Source organism: Malaclemys terrapin, chromosome 23 (genome assembly GCF_027887155.1).
Source record: "Malaclemys terrapin pileata isolate rMalTer1 chromosome 23, rMalTer1.hap1, whole genome shotgun sequence".
NCBI classification, from domain to species: Eukaryota; Metazoa; Chordata; order Testudines; family Emydidae; genus Malaclemys; species Malaclemys terrapin.
The window spans coordinates 13,470,559-13,496,753 of record NC_071527.1 but is presented as its reverse complement, the minus strand read 5'-3'; the positions used below and the strand labels follow the sequence as shown (position 1 = coordinate 13,496,753).

Below are 26,195 nucleotides of genomic sequence, written 5' to 3'. Positions count from 1 at the left end.
ATGCCCCATCGGAGGATCGGGACACTGATCTGGATGGCCATGGCGGTGCCGACCGCGCCGAGACGAGCTCCGGAAGGTACGGTGCCGTACGGTGCCGGCCCAGAGATGAACGGTCCCTGTGCGGTGCCGGCGAACGGTGCCGAGAACGGGATCGGTGCCGATGACTACGTCGGTGCCGGGAGTCGGATCTGGACCTCGACGATGACCTGGAGTAGGCCCGGTGCCGGGAGCGGCCTCTCGACGTCGAGCGTCGATCGTGGCGGTGCCGAGAACTACGTCTCGACGTTGATCGGTGCCGACGATCATAGCGGTGCCAAGACGTAGAGCGGTGCCGCGAAGAAGATCTTGGCCGCGAGTACGACCGGTGCCAAGGTGATATTCGGCGCCGGGACTGCGAGCGGCGTGGGGACCTGCTTCGGGACCTGGACCGGTGCCGTGGTTCCAGCCCTTGCGATGGAGGGCGCATCAAGGCAGGTTTCCCTCTAGACTGGACCGGACGAGTCAACGGTGCCGTCGGTGCTGGTGGTTGAGGCGGTGCCGGCTCCGTGAGAGCTATCAAGTCTCTCGCCGCCGCGAAGGTCTCTGGAGTCGACGGGAGGCACTGTATCACCGCCGGTCTCGGTGGAGACGCTATCTGCACCGGACTCAACGGCCTCGGAGCCGGAGTCGACGGTGCTGGAGTCACCTGTTTTCGGTGCTCCACAGGCGGACGCGGCTCTACCCCCGGCACTGGGGGAGCCGGCGTCTTCGGCACGGAGGTCCCCGTCTTATGGGCTTTTTTATGCCCCGGGGATAATGACCGGCGCCGAGGCACTTGTTGTGCTTGCGGTGCCGACGAGGTCCGGTGCCGGGGAGGCTTGTCCGACGCCACTTGCGTGGTCGGCAAGGCCGGTGCCGCCGGGGCACTGCGCACCGAGGTGCTAGGTGCCGGGGCCTGACTCGTTGATGGAGCGTCCGGACTAAGTGCCGCCTCCATAAGGAGTTGTCGGAGCCGAAAGTCCCGCTCCTTCTTGGTCCTTGGTCTGAAGGCCTTACAGATCTTGCACTTATCTGTTTGGTGGGACTCTCCCAGGCACTTCAGACAGGAGTCGTGCGGGTCGCTCGTGGGCATAGGCTTAGCGCAGGAGGCGCACTGCTTGAAGCCGGGAGCGTTGGGCATGAGCCCGGCCCCGCGGCCGGGGGAGAAAGGGGGAGATGACCCCCTTAATCCCCTGAACTACTATAACAACTAGAACAAACGAACAATTTTTTTAAAAACTATTTAACTATTTAACTATAAACAACTAGAACTATAACTATAACTGTGAATAACTAACTAAGCTAGGGAGAGTGGAGAACAGCTATGCCGCGCTCCACAGTTCCAACGACCGTCAGGGGCGGTAAGAAGGAACTGAGGGGGCGCCGGGTCGGCTGGGGTATATATTCAGCGCCATGAAGGCGCCACTCTAGGGGGCTCCACAGCCGACCCGCCGGTGTTGCTAGGGTAGAAAATTCTCCGACGATCGTGCACGCGGCGCGCGCACACCTAATGGAATGGATATGAGCAAGCACTCGAAGAAGAACAAATATTTGACAATGGGAGAAGACAAAGGTGTGACAATAGTCTATGGCTGGGAATTGAAATGAAACAAATTCAGGGGTTGGCAACCTGTGGCACGTGTGCCAAAGACGGCACGCGAGCCGATTTTTAATGGCACGCTGCTGCCTGCCGGGGTCCTGGCCCCACTCAGCCCCCCTCCCCGCCCACCAATTTCTCCTGAGGGGGCAGGAGGCAGAAGCTTGGTCATCCCCTCCAGCCCCCTGCCGTGAGCACCCCCATGAGCCAAGCACCCCAGCCCTCTGCCCTGACCCCTGCACCCCCTCATACACCTCCAGCCCCGTTCTGACTCCAGCCCCCCCACACCCCATGCCCTGACTCTTGCATCCCCCCACATACCCACCCCCACCCTGAGCACTAAACGGGAGCTCCTGCACCCACCCCCCACATTCCCACCTGCACCCCTGGTCTGGGGTCCCAGATGCCGGCCCCTTGCCAGCTGGGGTCCCGCAGGCCCTGCTCAGCCCACTGCCAAACTAGGTGAACGGAACCCCAGGCCGGCAGCAGGCTGAGTGGGCCGGCGGCGTGAGATCAGCATTTTAATTTAATTTTAAATTAAGCTTCTTAAACATTTTGAAAACCTTGTTTACTTTACATACAACAATAGTTTAGTTATATAATATAGACTTATAGAGACTTATATAGACTTCTAACAAACATTAAAATGTATTACCAGCATGCGAAACCTTAAGTTAAATCGAATAAGTGAAGACTTGGCACACCACTTCTGAAAGGTTGCCGACCCCTGGTTTAACCATTAGCCATTGGAACAATTTGCCAAAATTGTGGTGGATTCTCCAACACTGGAAATTTTAAAATCAAGATTGGATTTAAAAAAAAAAAAAAAAGACACGCTCTAGTTCAAAAGGAATTATTTTGGGGGAAGTTCTCTATGTTGGGGAGGAGGGGCTGTACTATACAGGAGATCAGACTAGATGATCACTCTGGTCCCTTTTGGTCTTAGAATCTATCATCTTGGACCAAGTCCTCCCTAACACTGGGGACCACTCTCTTTGGCTGGCTTTAAACTCATTCATAGTCTCCTCTTAAAACATTTTATACAGAAGACTGCAAACCCTGCCAGGGAAATGGAGCCACATAGAGGTACTTTGGCTTGGCCTGACTTTGGATTCTGAGTGCATTGGAAGGTGGTGCCGATAGGACATATGTCACAAGCTATTTGTGTCACACTTGTGTGTTCTGGCCTGGGTTTGTGCTGTTCTCATAGTAAAGGTTGGTAGCTCCTGGGACGGGTCCGTTTTGGCACAGATGAACATTTTAAGTGCAAAACTCCTTAGGAGAAAAACCTGCTATATAAAATCTTAAATTCTGACAATCAGGAGATCTTTTGAAGCTGTATCCCTAAGCATGGGTGCTGAATATTTGAAAGTCTGGCTCCATGAAGCCAGAATCCATCCCAGATGTTACACATGTTGTAGCACAGTGAGACTCACTGGTGTGGCACCTCCTGCTGGTTGTCTTGGGAATTAGCTCTTGTCCAGCCTGCCTTAGGGCCCCCATGTCCATCCCAGACCCCATGTACCTCAGGGTTCTGCCCTCCGCAGTACCCCCGCGCTGGGTCTCCCCTCCCCAGGGAACCCTCCAACCCTCTATCCCCAGCTTGCCTCAATGTCTACTGCCAGTCATCCTTTAGCCCCTTTCCCAAGGGGCAGACTGCAGTCTGTAATGGCCATTCAGCATTGGCAAGGGGTTAGGACCAGGTGCCTCTGCTTATTTCTGGGCTGCACCTCCTTCAGACAGGCAAGTGAGAGAGAGAGACCTGACCCAGCTCAGCCCTTTTATCAGGGCCAGCTGTGGCCTGATTGGCGAAGCGGCCACAGCTGCAGCCACACCCAATAAGCTTACCTTTTTTCAGGAGCGGGGCACTGCCCTGCTACACATGTCCAGTGAATGCTGGGACAGGACTCAAGATTCTAGTCATTGCTACAACCTCCCCTGTCCACAGCATCACCCTATATCATCCCATCGCCCAAACTGAAAGCCTGTCTGACAGTAGGGACAGGGACCTGTTTGAATCGTTTCAGTTGTTTCTGTGTTCGTATTTCAAATCATTTTTTCTCCTGCAAAGTCCTGTCCTCTGTGGGCTGCTGTGCTGCCGGGGTGTGAGGAGGAACCCACCTGGCCTCAGTCCCATCAAATCACAGCCCAACTCAGAGGCAGCCACAGCTGATCTCCATTTTCTGATTACTAACCCCAGACCTGCTCCATTGTTTTGGTCTGTCTGAAGCTATGTGTAGCTGGGCCACACTGCAAAGGGGAAGGGAGAGGGTGGGATTGTACTGCAGATGTTTACTCCCTTCCCCTCTCCAAACCCCAAGGGTACACTTAAATGTTCCAGCAAAATAGGAAGAATCTATAGCTGGGAAATGAGGAACAGCTGCAGGAGAGAAGGAATGAAATGTCCTACAGGGAGACCTGACTTCAAACTCACAGGAAATGTATGAGAGATTTCACAGCCACTTTTCCAATAAGCTTTTTTATGATTCCACCCATATTACAATAGCCCCCAACTCCTGAGCTGTTACACCAAACTGTGCTCATCAAAGGCTATAGGCCATCTCCAATGAAGGGAGCAGGGGCTCAGCAGTAAGTGGACAGCATGGATTTGCTGCCTGAAAGAAAGAAAGATGAGAAGACAAAGAGTTTGAGGCAGCTGAGCGGTTTCAGTTGAATCCCCCGTAAGGGGATAAGCTTATCTCCACAAACTCCACAGGAATGGAAGCGTCCACCCGCATGTTTCATAACTAGTTCTCTCTGATCTGTGCCCTTTGTAGCCAGACTCATGTTTTCATTAGCAAGGGGGTCCAAAGAGATGACAGTCACATGGTAAGTGTGGAGGGGGAGCCACTGTCACTTAAAAACACTCCCAGAACTTTCCTTCTTAAGGTATTTCATACGGTCAACCAGTGTTCCCTCTAATTTTTCTCACCCATGTGCGGAATGAATTTTGTTATGTGCACCAATATGGAGGTGATGTGTGACACATCATCTTCATATTGGTGCACATAACAAAATTCATATGGTGGGGGTGGGGCTCAGGGGTTTGGAGTGTGGGAGGGGACTCAGGGCTCAGACAAAGGGTTGGGGTGCAGGGGTGGGAGGGCTCCAGCTGGGGGTGCAGGCTGTGGGGTGGAGCTATGGATGAGGCACTCAGGGCTGAGGCAGGGGGTTGGGTGCAGGGGGTGAGGACTCTGGCTGGGGGTGCAGGCTCTGGGGTGGGGCACGGTGCGAGGGGCCGCGTGGCAGCGCTCCGCTGAAGCCCTGGCCGCCCCCCTTCTCTCTCTTCCCCCCGCTCCCTCCCCCTGCTAGTCGGGGCACATCTGCAGGGAAGGGAGTCCCCTGCCCCCTGGCTCCGGCCGCGCAGCAGTTTTTTTTTTTTTTTGCTTTGCTGTTCTGGCCGCCGTGGTTTTTTTTTTTTTTGCTTGGGGAGGCCAGAAAGCCAGAGCCAGCCCTGGCCTCCATTAGGGGAGTGTGAGCATCGGAGGCGCATGGACCGTGAGCTGGGGGAGGCTAGCCCCCAGCCCTACCCCTTCTGGCCAAGGCCCCGCCCCTTCTGAGTCACGGCACCAAGCTGTTAGAAAGCTTATTCCTTCACTCTCCCACTTCCCTGGTCCTTCTCGCATGAACAGAGAGCAACAATACCTGAAGTCCGAAGGTGCAAACAATTCAATGTTTATTGGGGTGAACTTCCAGCAAGCTTAAATCCAAGTTCCTTTTTCCTTATTTTCGAATCCCAACTTACTTCCTGTTTGCCCCTAATTTATATAGTAATATTCTTAGCTATACCTTAACCCAGTGTTTCCCAAACCGTAACCAATCATTCTACTGAAATTTACCTAACCAATCCCAACATATTGTAACACGATTAGCCAACTAATTATATCCCAGCACCTTAATTAGTTTACACCCAGCAAAATTAATTATACAGCAGCCAGAAACAATCACAGAACCAGCCAGAGACCATGCAAATAAACAATAGCAAAGTGGGAATATAATGACAAAACAATGCAGAAGTGAGGATTTCACAACGACATCTATAAAGACATAGGGGTTTCCCAGCTGTGTCTATTGCTAAGTGAGTTCTTACCAAATAGAAAACTATCAAACTAAATTTCCTTTTACATCTTCTAGGCTCTCCCCTGTCTCTGGAGGTGATAGATCGGATCCCCTGTCTAACACCCCCAGATTGCCTTGTTTCAATATGGCGGGTTTGGAATGGGAGGATGTGTATCTCTATAACTAGCTAAATAATAAGCATATACCTAAATTCTTAAAGTATAGGCCTTTACAGACAGGCCTGAATATCTATATCCTAACACCTTCCACCCACCCCCACCACAGCCCGGAGCCCCCCCACCACGACTGCTGGCCTCCGTCTCAGGCTAGTGCCCCTATCCCCAGAGCGGTCCCAGCCCCAGAGTGCCAGGAGTGTGGGTAGTATGGCCCCAACCTCGTCAGCCCTGGAGTGCCAGGCAGGTGGGTTGCACCCACAGCCCCAGCCCCAGCCCAAGTCACTGCACAGGTGAACTAGGAAGAATGGGCCACAGTGGGAAGCAGGAGGGGACCTGGGGGCGGAGCATGGGTAGGATCATGCCTGGCTGTTTGGGAAGGCACAGCCTTCCCCAGCTTATGATACCCGCCGCCCATGAGTGTGGGGGTTCTCAATAGGAGTGTCTGGGTGCTGATCACTTCTCTGTGCTTCAGTTTCCTCATCCTTTAATACTGACCTAGCTCTCAGGGGTGTTGTGAGAATAAATCCACAGTGCTTGAGAGGTGCCCTGACACAATGGTAATGGGGCCTCTATAAATGAGATGAGACTGGAACTGGGCTAGGAAAGTTAAGAAGGTGTGAGGGAGTTGGGGAAAGTGGAAGGTGGGGTGTCCATTGGGCATGACTGGGAGAGGGAGAGGAAAAGGTGGTTGAGCCTTTGTGGTCTCAGAGTCCTCAGGGTTAAAGGAAAAACTAAAGCAGGAAATATAACGTGCAAGAAAGCACGAAGGGCTGAACACACCTTCCCTTCCGTTCTGTGCTCATGGGAGGGCATCTATCAGATCATTAAAGAAACCACATTTCCTCTCTCTGCAGGTGCAAAGACCCCAAGACCCAAACTGTTCTTGTAGCCCCCCACCCCCCCCATCTGCTCAGGGCAGGACTCAGAGGGAACTGAAAGCTAATAGCAGCCCAAACCAGAAAGTCAGGACGATGCTCTCTGAGCCCATTCCTGAGTCAGTTCCACTGGATGGGCTGAGAGTTGGCTTATGGCATGGCAGGTCTCTCAGGCCACTGGTTAGATGCCCTCATATATTGGAACCAAAACTTTAACACAGGGCCCTGATGCTAGGTGCCTAGCCAGATGAGATACCAGTCAGGTGCTGGTGCAAAATCCAGTCTATGTGGCTATGACTCTGTTTTCCGTGCACATCTTTAAATGCAATGACTCTAGGCCAGGGGTGCTGGAACAATTTGTATAGTGGGGGTGCTGAGAGCCATTGAACCAAACTGTAAACCCTGGATAGGATGGAAACCACTTCAAGTCAGAGGGTGCGGCAGCACCTCCAGCACCCCTTGTTCCAGCACCTATGTTCTAGGCAAGAAGTGGGAATGTGCTGCAAAGAGAGTATTATACAGAGTGAGAGACTGATTCATTGTTGCCCTACACCTTGAATACTCAGTAATGCAAAGTGAACAGTGTTTAAAAGAGAACTGGATAAATTCATGGTGGTTAAGTCCATTAATGGCTATTAGCCAGGATGGGTAAGGAATGTTGTCCCTAGCCTCTGTCTGTCAGAGGGGGAGATGGACGGCAGGAGAGAGATCACTTGATCATTGCCTGTTAGGTCCACTCCCTCTGGGGCACCTGGCATTGGCCACTGTCGGTAGACAGGACACTGGGCTAGATGGACCTTTGGTCTGACCCGGTACGGCCGTTCTTATGTTCTTATGAGGGCAAAGAGGATGTAAAATGCTGCTGCCAGTGTGAGCAACTGGAGTGTTCTTATTTGATAGCATTTTACTGCACTTATGCATTACCATTGCTCCTCACTGAGCTGGACTAGCAGAGGATGCTGCAGTTCATGATTGTGATCCATTGGCAAAACCGGCAGGAATGGTGCTGGACAGGTGGCGATACTGGTCAGGGGTACGTTGCATCAGCAGAGATTGCACAGAAGTGCACACCCAAAGCCTGTCTTTAACCAGCAAATGGGCCCTGACTAATCACCCAATGACTAAAAAGAAATGTTTCTGTGCGCTGCCGGGAATGAACTGTGGGCAGCTTCTGCTGTTGTCCAGCATCATCTCTCAGCCTGAGCCTTCAGAATCAGGGTCCAAGGAGTTGTCAGTGAGGGGTTGTTCCCACTAGACAGTTGCTGTAGGGAATTTACCAACAAAAACTAAAGTGAATTAAGGATGTGGTAAGCTGGTTTCAATGTGTATTATTTAGGGATTTGCACCAGTTTAACTGGGGTGGTTTAAAATAGATTTATTGAAGCTGGTATAATTTTTCTCCAACCCCTTCCCTTGAGGAGATCATTCCATAACCAAATGCAGCTCATTTAAGTGCAGTTTCCCTTCATTTTCAGCCAATTTTTTTGAAACACAATTTTATCCCCCCTAGTTACACCGTCACTTATAGCACGCACGCACACACACCCCACGGGGTGTTTACACTCTTGTGATACTTGGAGACAGATACCTAGTAACTCTGTCAGGGCCAAAGGTGGAGTGCTCCTTTAAGGCCCAGCCCTTACCACTCCAGCAGGAGGCCAAGATATCTGAGTTGATATTTCCTGTCCTATGTGTGTTGTTGCAAGGCACCTTTGTGGGGTTGCAGGGAAAGTATCCAGAGACAAACGATCTTCGGCAAAACCAGGGTAAATAGGAAATGGGACCTACTGGAGGAAGTAGGAGGCTTCATATTTTCTGCCTTGTCCACTTCCATGTCTAGGAGGCTTGACTAATGTCTGTACCAGCCATTTCCCACCAACCTGCCCATTATTGTTTTAGAGAAGGTGCTGGCTTGGCCTCTAATCTCAGTGCCATACCTCTTAGCCCTTTGTCTTCTTTTCCTCCATGGCTCTAACAGCAGCTGAGGGAAATTGTAACTGCACCTGAGCAACCACTGCAGCAGCAGGTGGCATGTCAGTTTAACGTCTCATCTGACAGATCACTAAGGTGGAAAATACAGAGAGGGAAAAGCAAACACCAAATTCTTCTCCAGGGTCCAGATGAATAAGAGTCATAGAGGTTAAGGCCAGAGGAGACCCCTAGATCATCTAGTCTGACCCCCAGTATATCACAGGCCACCAACACCACCTGGCACAATACATTAAACACAACAACAGAAATGAGACCAAAGTAAATGAGACCCTCAGGAAACTAGTTTATTATGTGCAACAGGCAGAAAACAGAAGGGAGTGAAGTGCACCCATGCCTGAGGCCCCTGAAGTGGCAGGAGAATAATTAAAGTGAGATATACCCAGCTAATCTTTGCAAGTGACCTGTACCCGCACACTGCAGAGGAAGGTGAAATAGCCCCAAAGTTACCGCCAATCTGACCTGGGGGAAAATTCCTTCCCAACCCCATACTGGCGATCAGTTAGACCCTGAGCATGTGAGCAAGAACCAGCCAGCCAAGTACCTGAGAAAGAATGTTCAGTGCCAACTCAGAGTCCTGACCTGCCCCATCCAATGTCCCATCTCCAACTGTGGCCATCCCATAAGCTTCAGAGGAAGGAGATTAAAAAAAAACCCAGAATACACTGGCGGGGAAATAATCCCTTCCTGATCCCTGCTGGTAGCCAGCTGAATCATGAAACATGAGCTTTAGGAACAGAAGACATAAACCAGAAGCAAGCAGTTGAGCCCTTCCCCCTACTATCACAAGTAACCCCATCATTCAATTGCCTTCATAAATGTATCCAGCTCTCTCTAAAAACTAATGAAGTTTTTTGTCCCCACAACTCCTATTGGGAGGTTGTTCCAGAACCTTACCCACCTGATGGTTAGAAACCTTCTTCTAATTTCCAGCCTGAATTTATTCATGGCCAGTTTATATCCGTTTGTTCTTGTACCAAGATTGTCCTTTAGCTTAAGTTGCTCTTCACTCTCCTTGGTGTTTATCCCCCTAATGTATTTACAGAGAGCAATCATATCCCCTCTCAGCCTTCTTTTTGTGAGACTAAACAAGCCAAACTCTTCCAGTCTCCTCTCATAAGACAGACCCTCCATTCCCCTGCTCAGCCTAGTAGCTGTTCTTTGTATCTGTTCCAGTTTAAATTAATCTTTCTTGAACATGAGTCACCAGAATTGTACACAGTATTCCAAATGAGGTTTTACCAGTGCCTTGTACAATGGCATTAATACTTCTCTATCTCTACTGGAAATGCCTCGCCTGATCCATCCTAAGATCACCTTTGCCTTTTTCACAGCTGCATCACAAGTAATAACTCACAGTCATCCTATGATCGACCTACACACCCAGGTTTCTCTCTTCCTGTAGCACTTCCAGCTGATGAACCCCCAGCTGGTAGCAGAAATTCTTATTATTAGACACTAAGTGCACTTTGTATTATTGAATTTCATCCAATTTCTGTCATTCCAGATCTTCCTGTATAATATTCTGATCCTCCTCCATATTGTTGATGCCTCACAACCTTCTTGTGACCCTCTAATAAATTAAAAACACCTTTTTTATATATTTAACACCATAATAAATGCTGGAGGCAAAGCGGGGCTTGGGGTGGAGGCTGACAGCTCACAACCCCTCACATGATAACCTCATAACCCCCTGAGGGGTCTCAACCCCCACTTTGAGAACCCCTGACTTAGAGATTAATGATATGTTACAGCCTCAGCCAAGTGCCATTTTGCTTTTAGTTCATGCAGTAGAGGCTCATGCATTTAGCTCCAGAGGTCCCAGGTTCAATCCCACCCACTGACAACTGGAGTCTGTCGGTGTTACAATTAGATGCTGAGTCTGGCTAGTGAATTGGTTGTCACAGTCATGCCTATAATTTCCTGCCTACTGAGGTACATGTTAATTTTAAAGAGAAAAACTGAGAACAGTCTGGTTCATTTTTCTTTTCATTAGATACAAATCTATCTTGAGCGAGTGAGAGCAAAGGCTTTCTTGGTTCAAGCTGTGGTTTCAGCAGCTGATAGCACTCAGCATGCCAGAGTCAGGTGTGCAGTTCTTGAGAGACCACGCAGGGCTGCTGAGGTGATGAAGAGACAAGGGAGAGAGCTAAGATCAAGGTATTCATCTGTGAAGAAAGGAGCTTCCAACCGAGGTGCAGCCTGCGTGGTGAGCTTGTGGCTAAATTGCTCACCCCACCTTGCCTAACCTGTGAAAGCAGCAAACTCAGCCTTCTATTGCTAGTTCTGCACCTGCTTGGTTTTGTCTCTGAAGAACAAGACTACTTTTCAGATGAACCGTTCTTTCGTGTTGTGAAACTCAGACAACAAAATGGGATGAATACAAAAAGTCAACATTAGCTAAAATCTAAGGGTTAGATATGTCTTGCCAAAGGATCCCCAGGAAGGATGTATACATGGAACAGTGGGACACCACAACCACAGCATCATAGGAGCTGGAAAAAACTCTGTTGTCCTATCTAACCCATCCCCAGATGCATGGTTGTCATAGTTTCAGGGCAACTGCACCTGTTTCTGTCTGCCCCCTTTGTGGTACACTCCAGGAATGCTCAGTCAAGTTTCAGCTCTCCTGCAGTCACTTGCCTCTTGGCAGGGACCCTTGTCCAACTTCCTTTTCACCAGGGAATTTAAGGCGGCACAGCTTCCTACCCTACACTGTGATATTTCCAGCAAGCCAGTCTGCCTAACGGCCCGGGCTTTGCTTTCTCTCCAAGGGCTAGGAACTGTGTGCTGCCAGCAGTTACACATTATCACAAAGCTCCTTCTAAGCAAACACATTTATTTTTAAGATAAAAGCATTACAGAGAAACCATAATAAAAACAATAAACAGATTTAAACACTCGAAACACACCAGAAATCACCAATTAGTCTTATGGAGCCCTAATTGGCCAAAGTCTTTCCAAACTTTCCACAAGGGTTGAGGCCCCTCTTGGGCAGAAGACAGCCCTGAGTCAGTTTAACCCCAGCTTTTTTATATAAAAATATTTTTCTTGGTCTGTTGGTTTCTGGGAAACCCAGTTCAAAGCAGTATATACAACCGTCCCCGGGGTGGCACCTCTTTGGAGATGTTGACAACCTGAGTGATTCACCTTAAATGCCCCCACTATTTTTGGTTCTTGGAGGAGCTGTAATAATCTTCCCCCTTGGAGTTGCATGCAATTTCTGGCCCATAGTGATAAATAAGCTTAATATAAGGGAAAGTAAAATATCTCTAGGTTTTTCCAGAAGGAAGCACCTGGGCTAAATTGGCCAAACAATGAACTGTCTGAAGGCAAAAAACAAGAGAAGGACTGAATCCATCCCCTGAATCAGCCCAGTGAGGTGTGAGCTCTCCCCTCACAGGCTCTCGGTTTGCCTCCCTGAGGTTGTAAATATGACAAAGTGGGAATTTTGGTAATACGTTTACGATTCTTATGCATCCCTCGCTTTCCCTCTGTGCTTTGCATTGCTATGCATGGAACATAAAGGGTTAAAAAGCTGCTTTTTGAGTCAGTGGGGGACCTGGGGCATTGTGTCACATATCTGTCTGGGGTGGTATAGGTAGTTAAGCATTGGCTGAAACTGACCCATGTCAATGGAGGATCTGGAAAAGACAATGGGAACCACATGGCTGGGACATTCACATCTAGCAGTCAACAACAAGGAGATTTCCCCCACCTCCCTACAGGTGATCAGAACAAAGGCTCCAGCTAGAGAATGAAGAGGAAAGGTGTAAGGTGGTGGGGTTAAGAACTGGCCTTTGGAGAGACACTCACACACACTTAGGACTAGGGAGCCCAGGCCTAGGGTTGGCCAGGCTGAACTCTATCTTAACCTTTGCTTTTCTTTGTTAACCTACAGACTTTCAGATGCTTTAGGCCAGGTGACTAATAAATTGTTACCTTGTTTTGGAAAGACTGCCTGTGTCACTGCAAATACTCTCTGAGAGCATTGTGCCCTGAAGGGGTGTAGTATAAACCTCCCACAGGAGTCTGACTGGCTGTGTTCACTGCAGGGAGCAATGGAGAGAGACAGGGTTTGCTGGGGTCTGAAGGCCCAGTTTCAGAGTCTTGGAGGCTGCGGACCTGCCCTTGTGTAACTGTGAGGGTCTTTGGGGACTGTCACACTGAAGGGGTCACTCCCAAGGGACTGCTTACAGGCTGGGGCATAGACCAAACCCTGTGGATCCGTGACAGTACTCAGAGGATGAAAACAAACGGTATACTTTCTATGCATATTCTGAACCTGCTGGTCTGCCTAGGGTATTTAGAAGCCTTTCCCAGGCTCCGTTGCTATCACCACAATACCCCGTGACATACACTTATTGGAATCTGCCAACTCTACCTGTTCTAGTTTTAGGTTTGTCTAGATTAGGAAACAAGGTTGGTATTAGCATGGGACCTCAACTTCTTTCTTAATCTAAGCAAACATTAGACAACCTTAGGCCGAAAGGATGCTGATAACTGAGGAACACACTCTGCAAGGGCAAAGAATGAGTGGTTGGCAGCATGTGAACCACAATTTCTGTTATTTAATCTGTCTGTCTGGGGTTTACACTGCATGTATCATTATGGTGTCTGAGCACCTGTCTGGACAATGGCAGTGGTCCGTGTCCATAATCCCCTCCAGCCAGCACAGACCCTAGGAGATGGTATCACTGGCCCCAGTAAGAGCTCCCCCAAACTAGGGCTATTGCTGGAATGCATGTATTCGGCAGGTAGATCACTTCACTCCTTTGCATTTCTATTTATAGCTCTGTGTTCATGCTGGCTAAGGAGGAAAGAGATTAACTGAATATTCATAGTCTCCCAGGGAAAAACCTCCAACCACAATGTTTATCAACATGGGTCTGATTTCCCAGACAGGACTGATTCACTTTCTGGACTGTACCAGCTCCTTCCCACTTGACTAGCTGACCTGACACAGCTCACAATTCCTCCTTTGTTTGCTAGGAAAATGATCCTAAGGAAACTTCATGTGGATTCCCACTGCACTGCAGCAAGTGGGGGTTCTCTTCATCAAATGCAGCCCTAGATGCACATTCTACCCAGTGGGTTGGCCAGTTCCACGTGACATCTCTGACCCGGGGTACTATTTTCAGGGTCAAGACGGACACATGACCAGAAGTAAAGGGTATCATGTGACCCCTCTAAGAACTCCTCCAATCATGATGGGTTTCACACACCCCCATAGGACCACCCCGAGAGGAGATTTGACCAATCTGGGGGTGTTCCGGGGTGGAGTGATCAGGCCGGAAGAGGGTCATGTGACCCCTCTAAAAACTCCACCCATCACCCTCTACCAATCAGGATGGGTTTCAGCCACAGAGGACTTTCCCAAGAGTGGATTTGACCAATCGGGGGGAAGGGAGTTCCGGGGCAGGATGACCCGCACAGAAGAGGATCGTGTGATCCCTCTAAGAGCTCCCCCTATTGCCCTCTACACATTGAAATGCAGCATCACCCCCAGAAGTCCCAGCACCGCATGGAAGAGGCCCTTTTGTTCCAAGAATGCATGTTTTAGAAATCATGGAAACACTGAGAGGAAAGATGGAGTCCTTCACCACCTCTGTGAGAACTTAGGACTTTGTTTAAACCTCAAACGAGACAGGACTGAAAAAGTTCTAGTGGAGAAAGGAAAAGGGAGAAAAAAAGCAGCTACTGGTGAAATGGTTGGGGTGGGCCGATAAAGTTTAACAGCTGGGTCAAAGCTTCTCAACTCTGTGACATTTAGAGGTGAACGAAAATGATTCCTTCTGCAAAGAGAGAGAGGAAGAGAGAGAGAAATGAGCGACGGCAGGTTTTACATTACTTTGCCCAGCAATGCCAGCTCTGGGTTTTTTCCCCCAAAACATCAGCTTGAACTTTACAATACAGCTAATTAAGCCCTTGGATCTCCCGGGTGCCTGTGAGGTGGAGTTAGTGGAAATACAATACCCGCACAGCTGGAACACTATCTAAGCATCATTGAAATAGGATAGAAAAGTTAGACTTAGACTAAAGTCATGCTCCAATAATGGGTATAGTACAAAGATAATTGAAAGCAGCCTGTTTGCTGGAGCATGCTACTCTTTCTATATAGCAAAACTGCTTCACATTCCCAGTGAATTTTGCTCAATATTGTTTTTAAAAATGAGTACCTATTGGGAATTTCTTAGCACTCAGTGCTAGTACAAATCAAGCCATTTATTTGGGGAACTAGATGTGAACTCAATAGCCTGACCTAAGGCAATCTTCTTTTTTTTAAAATCAAACTTGGCTTGTATTCATGTGTTACCTATTTCCATGGTGGCATCAGCAAGAGGCACATATGCAATGAAATTCACTGTACATAAATTTGCCGTAAGAGTCTGAAGCTAATGCTTGTTGCCTCACTGCACTTTGGGGGAGAGCTGATCAGTTAAAGAAAACACCTGCCATTCCAGACATAACCCATTCTCCAAAATTCCTCTTCATCCAAACGAATGTCACCTCCTATTTCTTCTCCAGGTCCATATACATGACCCAGCACACCACAAGACCCACCAGGCTCTGGCAAAGTACACATAAAGGTTTTAGCTGACAGTTGATGGAACCAAGTAATCAACTCAACTTCAAACTACCATAATTTGAGCAAAGATAAAAACACGGTCCTCAGACTTTCCATCTCATTTAACTTCTCTTTGTTGCTAATGTTTCAAGCCACAGAGGCATGTGTTAGGTCAACAACTCAGAGCTACACCCCCAGATTTTCCAGAGCTCTGCTTCATGTTCTGGGGAAATAGAGAATCACAGGTAGGTTCAAGCCACCTTTCTCCTGACCCACCCAACCTTTTAAGCTGCCTGGGGCCAAGTTCTAACTTTCTGTGCCAGGTAGCTACTCCCATGATGCTGCTGGCCAAGATTGCAAGAGCGCATCATGCTCCAGTCCCACCTCTCATACCTTTGCCATGCCCCCTCCTGGTCCTTAGCCTGCCCCAGAATGCCTCCTAGTATTTACAGGGGAGTCTTCAGCTGCTGCTTTAAAGAAACGTTTAGTTCCTTTTTGCCCTCTGAGCCAATGCAGTGGCTCAAAGGGGACATACAAGGAAATAAGGATCTGGGCCATCCAATTTCAACATTGTGAATATTTCTTTCACATCTGTCCGGCACCCATGTATTTCTAAATATTAAAAACTGTTTCTGTGTGAGTTCCCAGATTTTTCTTAACAAATTTAAATGATCCCTATTAAAGTAATCAATTTTATGAAGAGACTGATATCTACCGTACAGGGTAGATTTGCACTATGGCCCCAATCCTGAAATCTTTTGAGTAGTAATTCCTTTCAAAGCCTAAATTCTGCCCTCTGTTACAGCCATGCTATTCCCATTGCATTCAGCGGAAGTTTAACATGTGTATCTGAGGGCAGAATCAGGCCTTATACTCAGTGTCTCCAATTTGTGCTTTCTGCTGAGTTGCACTCTGTGCAGGACGTGACAGGAAAGGAGAAAAGTATCTGTACGCCACCTTTATATTCTCCCCCTCCCCTGGGCTGCCATAAAGTAGAGCAGTCTTAAGGCAGCTCAGCTTAGACTGGCTTGTAATAGTCACCACGTAGGAAGGATGGTCCAGTGGCTGATGCACTAGACTGAGACTCAGTTGTGCTCCAACACTACAGTGATGGTCAGCTGTATAAAACCCTAAGATAGATGGAACCTGGGATCAATTCCTGGCTTAACTCCAGACTTCCAGTGTGTGACCTTGAATAAATCATTTAATCTACCCTGTGCCTCAGTTCCCGCTCTGTAAAATAGGAATAATGTTTCTCTACCTCATGGGGCCCTGTGAGGACAAAGTCCATTTTTGACTGTAAGCTGCTCAGATATTATGGGGATGAGGGCCAGATACTGTACATCAATAGGAGGAGTAGCCTGGGACTTGATATGAGAAGATAAGCAGCACTGAAATTCATGTTGTTTACTTTCCTCAAAAGGAAACCTTAGCACTTCAAAACTCCTTTTGGAAATACTCTTTAAGGAAGCACCACCAAAGAAACCAGGCAACTTTTAGAAGCAAATGTGATCATGATATTAGCATTGCCATTGTCTACTGTCACAAAATGTAGTGGTGTGATATGACTCCAGACATTTACAGTCATCTCTACTGCTTGGTCCACTTCCTCATGCCTCAGTTTGTTGGTATAATTCACCATCCTACATGCAAGGAAAGTGCAGGACATACATGTTAATATGCAGTGTTGTCATAGCCGAGTGGGTCCCAGGAGATTAGAAAGATAAGGGGCGTAAGGTAATATTTTTTTATTTGACTAACTTTCAAGTTGCTTCCAACTTCTCACTTCCAAGTTGGTCCAATAAAAGCGATGATCTCACCCATCTTGTCTCTTTAATAAATAATAATAGACAGCTATTCAGAGTTGGGGTTTGAGAGCTCAGAGGGCTGTATTCTCTGGCCCACCACGTTCATTTTGCACTCAGTGAACTTAAAGCAGCTGCAGCTTGATGTGAGAGAATTCTTTCTGTATAAGGGAATCACCGCAGGTATATGGCTGGTGATGGTAGTATAGCTGCCTTCCATGCCAGTGTAGATCCTGGAGCAGTGTTGTAATCTACATTGTTTTATATGTAAATTGCAACTAATTACACCCATGTTCAAACTGTCTCTCTTTGGATTAATCGCTCTCTCTCATTATTTTAGTGCTGTGTTGTGAATCAGCGGTTCTCAACTGCGGGCCCAAGGCCCACTGGACCCCGATCCCCCTGCTCTGTGGGGCAAGTCTTGAGCCCCCCACATCCCGTGGAGCTCCCGGGCCCCCCACTCCTAGCCCCATAGGGCAGAATCCTGCTAGTGGCTGAAGCCCAGAGGTCTCCCCCCCCCCAAGTCTGAATCCTGGAGGGCCCTCCATCGCTGGGTCATGGAGTTTCTATAGCATGTTGGGGGGGTGGTCCTTCAAAAGAAAAAGATTGAGAACCCTCATTGTAAATAACTCAAAAAAGTCCATCTGGGCACCACAAAATAGTTATTAGCACTTCTGTGATGTGCAGCAGCCAATCTCAATCTGTAACATCAATCAACATCTTGTCCCAGTGAGGTTAGATTTGGGATTTAATTTAAGAGCATCTCTGATGAAATATAGCATTCCATGATCATGTCAGTAGACATTGTCAAGTGTATGCCACCCCCAACACAAGACAAGCTCTCAGAGATTTATTACGACTGTGACTTACTCTCCTTTTTCTTCACAAAGCCACATACTGCAGAGCTCTCTCTGGGCTCAGTCTGTATTCTGACACAACAAAATGCCAACTGGAGCAGAGCCATTTTGAGGATACCAAGGGGTGCATGGAATGCAGCTCAGACCCTTCAGTCCTCATTCAGGTAAATTCCTTCTGACTTCTAGTCTGCTTAACTAAGGACTGGACTGCAGACATTAGTTCATAGGACTGGGTCCCTCTGCCCTTACTCACATTGAACTGATCTCCTGGAAGTTGTAAACAAGTTCCAGTCAGAACCAGTTTTCCTAAGGGGTTTCCCAGCAGGGGCTTCCCGCCTTTTCTAAGGGGTTTCCCAGAAGGGCTTCCCGCCTTTTCTAAGGGGTTTCCTGGGCAAGCGTATAAAAGGCTGACCTGAACACAGCCTCAGGGCTGTCCATCTGAGTGGCAGCCAGGGACAGTCATGGGTTACAGGTCTTATCTGCAGCCTCATCTGTAAAGAGAAGAGAGAGAAGGAGAAGAAACAACACTTACCTTTGTCATAATCCATTACAGTTCTCCTGTGTGTTCAGACAGTGCATATTGAGCAGAAAGAACACTCAGTGCAGGAGATGAGGGGACTGAGTTAAACTGCAGATGTCAGGTTCACATACTTCCATCTTCAGTGACTAATCTCTTAAGCCAGTGGGGAGGGCCACGGTACAAAAGTATTTCTGTAGATCAGCATGTGATTATTTGTATTGCAGTACAGCCTCATAGTCCCAGGCACAGACCAGGATCCCATTGTGCTAGAACCTGTACAAACATTGAACAAGATGGTCCTTAACTGTCATTAATGAACACATATTAACAGCACAAACAGACAAGAAGATAATAAAGCAAGAAAAAAAAGCCCCCTTTGACCTGGTACCAGCATATAACTAATAGAATGCTACATGTTTAGGGAACTTTCTCCCTGATTCAGGGTCTGATGTGACTAAGGCCTAGTCTTCACTTACCGGCTGGTCCGGCGGCACGCCATCGATGTTCTGGGATCGATTTATCGCGTCTGGTTAAGATGCGATAAATCGATCCCGGAAGTGCTCACAGTCGGCGCCGGTACTCCAGCTCGCCGAGAGGAGTACGCGGCGTCGAAGGGGGGAGACTTCCGGCCGCGTCTGGACCGCGGTAAGTTCGGACTAAGGTACTTCGAATTCAGCTACGTTATTAACGTAGCTGAATTTGCGTACCTTAGTCCGAAGTCCGGACTAAGTGGGGACCAGGCCTAAGCCCCTGTTCCATACCATTGTGTAAACTGGGGACTTGTGCAATTGCACAAGATGGAAAGTATACAGCAGCACACAGTTGAGGCCTACTCCATTTGTAGTACATAACCAGGAGGCCACTCTGCAAGAAGCTAAGGGCATGGTCAGCACAGAGAGTTTGCCTGTCTCTGTGCTGGTGTTATGCACCCCTTACTGTCTACACCTGGCTCCCTAAAATCGGGCCTTTCAAAAATGCAGTATCGTGTAGGAGCACAGGTAATTGTAATAATGCTTGTCCATCATAGGACAAACAGAAGGGTGAAGGGATAGCTCAGTGGTTTGAGCATTGGCCTGCTAAACCCAGGGTTGTGAGCTCAATTCTTGAGGGAGCCACTTAGGGATCTGGGGCAAACTCAGTACTTGGTCCTGCTAGTGAAGGCAGGGGGCTGGACTGGATGATCTTTCAAGGTCCCTTCCAGTTCTAGGAGATAGGATATCTCCATTTAAAAAAACAAAACATAATTTATTAAAGGGATTTTAAGCAGGTTCTTGTATGGAAAAAAAATTCAAGATCCAGCACTCTGTAGTGCTGCTACACTACACGGCTGCTACTCTGAAACCTGTCACTCAGTAGATGACTCTGCTTAGCTGTGAGCCTTATGGCTTAAAGCAGAATTCCAAGAACATTACTTTGCTTTTTGAAATAGTTTCTCAATAAATGACAACTCAAAATATCTGCTTCCACCTAGTGGTGCGGATTTGCATAACGTGTTATTTATATTCCCTTTTTTAGGTATCTTTGCCTAAAGGATAGAATACATCCGAATCTACTGAGACAATTCACACTTCTGCACAAAGCCACAACAGCACCAAGAATGTATATATTTGTTAGCAAATAGGATCATTAGGGAGAAGGAAAAGGATAATCTCAGCAAGAGGCTCTCTCTTTCTCCTTCAGTTTATTCTATATAGGTTTTTATCCTGTTATAATCAATGCAGTATCTGAGCAGCTTCCCATAGTACATTAATAATATGACTAACACCTGTCATGGTAATATCTTTTATTGGACTAACTTCTGTTGGTGAAAGAACTGCACAGAAAGGCCTCTAGAAAGGCATCGTCGAGCTGTTGAGAGATTTTCAGACAAAAAACAGTGTAAGCACCCCAATGCTTGGTTTTAGATTTATGCAATGCCAGGTTGATTCCTAACCCCATTAGACCCCATGATCAACCGTTGCTTCTTAATCATTCATTTACCTGAGCGACGTCTTTCCCGTTCACCTTGTCCACTGGTGACTCCCCCAAACCATGATCCTCTTCCAACTTTAGGGGGGTGGACAATGAGAGGCCGTCACACTCATTGGGGTGCCTCACGAAGGTTTGGGTTTCGGGGTTGGGTTCCAAGGTATCTATCAACGGTTGAGTCAAAGGACCCTCCTTGGAACTGTCACTGCTGTAGCACTTTCTCCATACAAGTCCAAAAGTCCTCGGGGCTAAAACAAAGTCTGAAGTTCTCACGAGGGTGGTAGAGGAGTCCATGTTTCCTCTCAGCCTTTCCACAATTTCTAAAACATGTCTTCTTGATAAGAGATGGCCTCCTCTGCCCGATACTGGGAATTATGGGGTGATGGTTCTGCACTCTGATTGGCAGAGGGCATTGGGAGGAGTCCTTAGAGGGGTCGCATGACCCTCTTCTGGACAGTTCACCCTATCCAAGAGCCTGCCCTATTTTGGCCAAATCTCCTCTTGGGGCGGTCCTCTGCAGCCAAAACCCATCGCAATTGGTAAAGGGTGGTGGGAGGAGTTCTTAGAGGGGTCACACGAACCACTTCTGGATGGGTCACCCCACCCCAGAATTCCCTCCCAGTTGGTCAAATCTCTCGGGGTGGTCCCCAGTGGCTGAAACCCCTCCTGAGTGGTAGAGGGCGGTGGCAAGAGTTCTTAGAGGGGGCACACAAACCACTTCCAGACAGGTCACCCCGCCCTGGAACTCCCCCCAATTGGTCAAATCTCCTCTCGGGGTGGTTCCCAGGGGCTGAAACCCCTCCTGATTGGTAGAGGGCAGTGGGAGGAGTACTTAGAGGGGCCACATGACACACCTTGCTTCTGGTTATGTGTCCGCCTTGATCCCGGAAGTAATACCCCATGGGTGTGGGACTTCTGGTGACCGGTGGGCAAGGGGTGGGGTTAACATTTGATTGATGGTAGAGCTCTTATACTACTGGAGCGCCTTCTTCTGTTTGTCTCCGTTCTGTTTCATTCCCCAGTCACTTGGCCAGAACAGATGTCACTGATGATCTCAGTTGCCACCAGCTGGACAGTGGGACTTGGGTCTTTCTGTAGGACCTGGAGAGCTGAAATTACAGAGGACAACACATTAGTGAACAGACTGTCAAATCACAGCTAAGTGTGATCACAGAACCTTGAACTACCTAAGCAGAATGATCACATGGAAAAATATGAAACTGGGCTCAGTCGTTCTATTGGGATGGAAAATACATGAGAGATCAATATGCCTCACTTTTCTTATAGTCCCCTGTGCCTGAAATAACTGAAGACTTATTACCTCTGAATACCACGCTACAGCAACTGTCCAATACAAACAAAGCTTTAGGTTCCTCCACTGGGTCCCTTCCGTGCTCCCAACTAGGGGGAGACCCTGACTCTACCAGAAAGTCATCCACTCTGCTGTAAATGGAAGAAGGCCCATTGTTTCAATAGCTTCCACTTTTATGTTTTTTTTCCATCTCTGTTCAGGAGACACTGCCTGAGCTCAACTAAACCTGGAATTTAACAGAGGCCAGGTCCAAGCAGGTTTATGCATGATACAGGGCACCTACTGGAAGAAAAATTGCTGATGGGAAATTTGAGGTAGCAGAAAGTGCTACAACTTCTTCTCACCTGGGGAGTCCACAGAGAGCAAATAAAGCCCAAAGAGTGGATAGCACTGGCTGTGGAGGGGGCATTGCCAGGACAACCAGGAGATGTACTGACTCATATCACACCTTCTGCAGCTTCCTCCTTCAGGGAAAATTAAAGCGGACTTTCTACTGGGCAAGAGTGAATTTGTCCTTTGCTGTGTGGCTGATGCACTTCGCAGCAGTGGTATCAGTTACTGCTGCTTGTCAGCTAAATTCCTTTAGAACTCACTAATGAGCAGGACTTCAGCTGTATTTATTACTTACACACCAGCAGATGTTCCAGGTCCAGCCATTTCATACGCTGCCTGTCTGTGTGTTCCAGGATGATGCCTAAATACACAATGTAAAATAAATAACAACAATAATAATAAACCTTCCCTTGTTGAGTGCAAAGTGATATTAGCAGCCCCTAGACACGTCTTTGGCATCTCCTACTGTGGGCCTAAGGGTGAGCTGTGGGCAAGAGGATGCTAGAGCAGTTTAGAGTCCACACTGAAGAGAATGAGAGAGACATTTTTTAAAAAGAATGTTTCCATAAAACCCATTTGTTCCTCTTGCCACTGCTGTCAGTTATTGGAGACATACTAAGATAGTGTCTTGGTCTAGTGGTCTGAGCAAAGGACTGGGGCCAGGATTAAGTGAATTCTAAGCAGGGATCTCACAAGATGACTGATAGGTGAGATGTAGGCTACAATGCCTGCCTGTCTCACATGGGTGTGTTAGGGTGAAGAGGGCACAGGGCCAAAGAGGAGGAACCTAATGCTTCCTTAACAAGGTGGTGTGGCCAGGAACCTGAAACAGCAGGCGCTATGGGGAGGTGGGCTGCATGCCTCCCAATGATGAAGTAGCAGTGAGGAGCACTGAACCACTCTGTGGGTAGGTCTGCACTTTGATCTAGGGGTATCACTCCCAGTTCAATGGGACGGGCCCACACTGGCTCTGACAGCGATAGCATGCTAACATTAGAATGTAGCTAAGGCAGCACGAGCAGTGGGAGGAGCTAGCCACCTTGAGAATAGACTTTGGGGTTTGGATGGGATCATTCTTGGGGTGGTTAAACCTCCTGCTGCTCCTGCCATCACAACTACTCTCTATTTCTAGCACGCAGGACTAGTGCGGGTACGTCTCATCAAGCTGGGAATTATACACCCAGCTCGAAGTGTAACCATGCCCTACGTGACAATGTCCCTGCCTCTACTACTAAATGACTGCACCGTGCTTTCCCTACAATGATCCCGAAACACTGGATAGCAACTAATCCACCACACTGGAGAGGTAGGGATATTAACATCTCCATCTATGGATGGGAAGCTGAGGCACAGAGAGATTAATGGCCACTCAGCGCTGCACAGTGGGATTGTTTCTGTCTCCCTCAATGGAAATACCAAAAGGGACACTGGGCATCATCTCTCACCAGCTAAGTTGGCTGCAACTGCCCGGATCTGTTCCCAGATGCTATAGAAGTACGTGATGGTGGTTTGGTACAATTTCTCCAGCAGCTCTGCATTCTCTTTGGCCTAGAGGAAATCAGGGATACATGAGCTCTCTCTGGCTAGAAGTGCCCTTTGACTGCCAGCACATGCTTTTACGAACCACAGGTAAATAAGATAGAGAACAGGTGGCTGGGTAGAAGTGGAAACAATGGGAATCTGTGGCAGATTTACTTTTCCCATCACCCTCAGTCATATATCCCACTCTTACAGTTATTTACATTATCCATCACACATCTCCGCCCCCGCCCCCACCTCTAAACCACCACTCCAGTCAATAATCTCAGGCAGTTCAACAGCTCACTCACAAGGTGTTTGCAAATGTTAGGGTGACCAGACAGCAAATGTGAAAAATCGGGACAGGGGGTGGGGGGTAATAGGAGCCTATATAAGAAAAAGATCAAAAAATCAGAACTGTCCCTATAAAACCAGGACATCTGGTCACCCTAGCAAATGTCCACCTGGAGCTCTTCAGGCTTCAGCTCGGCTGTGCCACCAAGGTGCTCATTAATTGCACTTTGGAGCCTCTTCAGTCCCAAAAACGGGAAACAGAGGTGAAACGTAGCTCTCCATTCCTGAAAAAGAGTGTCACACCATTGAATTGTTCCCTACCGAGTGCTATGTTCATTCAAAGGGAACTCATCTGCGTGACTGCTCATCTATTCCAGGATGAAAAAAAGGGATTCATCTGGATGTAATTGGCAGAAAACATGCAGGAATGACTAATAGATGGGAGAGCTTCAACTGAAACCTGGAGGTAGCATCAATGTCTTTTGGGAACAGATATACCGATGAACGCTGCTGCACCAGGCATAGCTGTGGTCTCTCTGTTCTGGGGAGGCAGGGGTCTGGGGTGCAGAGACAGACAGGAACAGAGACCTGTCAGGGTCAGACCCATGACCTCTCCTGGATTCTGGTGAGGCAGCCATGGACCAACCTGGCTGGAACTGACTCAGCAGGAGGGCAATGAACTGAGGGGAGAATTTGGGCCTCCACAGCAGGCAGGAATAGCAGAGCTCCCCTGGCATTGGGAGGAAGATTCCTTTTGCTTAGTAAATAAGTCACTATTGGTCTTACCATTGAAACCTCAGGGTTTGGGTGTTGCGGGTGCAGCAGAAGTGTGACCCAGCTCTTTTTAACCTGGTCGGCGAAATAGGTCTTCCATTTTCTCTTTGTCAGCCGGGCTAGGATGCCAAATAGGACAAAGGCCATTCAGCAAAGAGCATCATCCTCATTGTCAAAGTCGGTCCGGATCTTTTGGGTGAGGTCTCTGAAGGAAGAACCTATGTCCTTCTCTTTCAGCTCCTTCAGGACTTTGGCCAGTGCTTTCATGCTCTCACCAATGACTTCAGGAGTGTCATTTAAGGCCCTGGTCAGTATGACCATCAGAAACTTCTTGTGCTTTTTCTCAGGTGCCCCATAGACTAAATTTCCCAGGCCTCTCACAGCCATCTCGCGGACAATGCTGTTCCTATCATGTGACCTTTCTTCCAAGATGCTCAAGACAGACTTAAGGAACTTCTTCTCCCTGAGCATGGGATCACTCATTAGCTGGGCAAGGAAAGCTGTGCTGGTGACTCGGAGGTTCTGTTGGGGAATTCACCCAGGGGAGGAGGCTCTGTAAGATCTCAGGTGTTATTAGTCCAGATCTTAGCAGGACACTCACCAGCAGACACACTCCCTCATGGTGAGTCTTGGGGTTTTCAAGCAGACTCCGTGTTCTCTGCTTCCTGAGCGCTCTCCCCAGTCTCTCATTCCCAGCTTTGAAAAGCACAGCCTCTAATGCTTGGATAGAAAGCCGGCAAGTGTCGCCCTCAGTATGTTGTAGGCTTTTTCGGAATTCCCTCTGGCTGCTTATCATTGGCAAAGGCATCTCTTGTCCTAGGGTTCGGCTGATCTGCTGCAGGAGAACAGGAAACAACTCTGGGAGCAGCTCCTGCAAAGCTTTGCTCGACTGCAGTGCTGGCACCACCTCAAAGATGGCACATGTTGCTTTGAGAGGTTCAGCAGCTGCCAAATCCCTGTCGATTTCAGTCTCTGAGGTGATGCTGCCTTCTTGGCTTGTTGTAGTTTTTATCTTGTCTATCAGGACCTGTAGGACTTGAGTGGCAAACAAGGGGTCTCCCCCCAGAGATCTCCACAGCTCAGTGGTGTCACTGCAATTTAACAGAAGTTACATGTGACCCCTGGACACTTTTGTGGCTCAGACTGAATACGTCATATTTAAGTAAAGACCAAATTTTCTCCTTGCCGAGGATGAGAAAGTTAGGAGTACTGTCCTCCTTTACCGCTCCTCGTGTTTAAATATTGAGTTTCCAGTTACAGAAGTAGGTTAAGTGAGCTAGTCTTACTGCAGCCTCACCATGCTGCAGAGGACAGCAGGAGAGTGATAGATGGGAGATATGTAAGCCCCAGGATGATGAGAGCCTTAGTCCCTGTAGAGGGAAGAGAGGCTGCTACAGATTAATTATCTGTATCTAATTAATTATTAGAACAACGCTTCCTTAGCTCTCGTCCCCTAACGCCCCTACTCTACTTGCGCTACATTGAGGACATCTTCATCATCTGGACCCATGGAAAAGAAGCCCTTGAGGAAT

The 26,195-nt window shown here is 48.2% G+C and overlaps 1 pseudogene; it reads right to left on the bottom strand.

Moving 5' to 3' along the window:
• Window positions 1-21,443: 21,443 nt before the first annotated feature.
• On the bottom strand, window positions 21,444-25,963 carry LOC128828468 (maestro heat-like repeat-containing protein family member 2B; annotated as a pseudogene).
• Window positions 25,964-26,195: the final 232 nt, after the last annotated feature.